The sequence below is a fragment of the Chenopodium quinoa genome, unplaced genomic scaffold, assembly GCF_001683475.1.
Source record: "Chenopodium quinoa cultivar QQ74 unplaced genomic scaffold, ASM168347v1, whole genome shotgun sequence".
Taxonomy (NCBI): Eukaryota; Viridiplantae; Streptophyta; class Magnoliopsida; order Caryophyllales; family Amaranthaceae; genus Chenopodium; species Chenopodium quinoa.
In genome coordinates, this window is record NW_018745410.1 from 3,662,230 (window position 1) to 3,663,684 (window position 1,455).

Consider the following 1,455-nt stretch of genomic DNA (forward strand, 5'->3'; position numbering starts at 1 on the left):
CTCGCCAAGGTGATGCATTGCCTCGTTTTGCATGCCACGACCTCGGGATTTGATCCCTTTTCGCGAGACAACAATAATTAATTCTAAATTAATTTTAGAACTAATTTAGAGAGCAAAATAAAATTTTAAACAAGTCTAACTTAATAAAATTTTCAAACTGCAAATAACCAAAATAATTCCAAGAATCATTCTTAATTAAATTGGTTTAGCTTGGAGCAACATAAAATTGAGGCAATTTCTCACTTTCAATTTAATCAATTTAAATTAAACTTGAGAATTTGACAAAGTAAAGGGAAGTTGGAAAAATATGAACTTTAATGTTCAAATGAAAATTCCAACATCTTAATTTTGTTAATCCTTGAAAATTATATCTTCCAACATGAAGATAACAAAATTTCTATCACAAAAATCGAAACTTTATGTTTCCAATCAACTCAAAATGATTAAAACATCAAAGTTTAACACAAAATAACATGGTATTTAGTGGTTTTTAAAGTTTCAATCACTTATCACAAATAAAGATTGAATCTTTAACACTTAGGAAGCCTCAAAAATAAAACTTTCACACTAAAAAGCAATTAGTTTGCAATTATGTGAAAATAAATCAACCTTTAAGCATCAAATACTACCAAGTAAGTGTGCTTTAAGGGGACATAAAAATTCAGAAAATAATGCAAATAATCAACCATATAATCAACAATTTATGCCATTAATTTCAAGGTTAGAAAAGAATTAAAATTTTTCGTCAAAAACGAAAAACCCCTCGAAAACGGCATTTCTGGTCAGAATTTGGCTAAAATCACAGCCCCCATAGGGGGTAAAAACCTTTCCAGAATACGTTTTCCACCCAAAATTCACTAGTCTTGGGCGAAAATCTGGGTTCTGGGCCAAAATCGACATTAAAACGGGATTAAAATAAATAAAACCGAGCTACTAATCTAATTAGCAACTTAAACCAGAAAATTAAGCCAAAATAAACCTTAAAAAACATGATTATAAAAATAAACGAGCGGGACTCCTATACCGCTGTTGGGGTCAGGTGAGTCCGACTCACCGCGGAAACAAACTCTGGCCCAAGGAACCACTCGCAATAATTAAAATCATAAAGCGTAAATAAATAATCACAAAGAAAAGATAACGAATCTTACCCTCGAAGCGAGCTTCACCCAAAAACCGGGGCTCTTACTTGAAAGCTACGAGCACGTCAAGCGCCGCGCCTCCGATGGTATCCACCCACAAAAAGGCGAACACAACTTTAAGGTCTACTACCTGGGGGTTAGCGAGGTCCAACCAAAACCCGAGTGTTAAATGAGTTTAAGAGTTTTCCCCATATTATGGAATGCTCTTTTTAACTCCCACTCAAGCATCATTTCCAATGCCCAAGGTTGGGTATTTATAGGGAATGATGGAGTATGAAAATCTCTCCCATCAATGTGGGACAATGAGATTTTCACA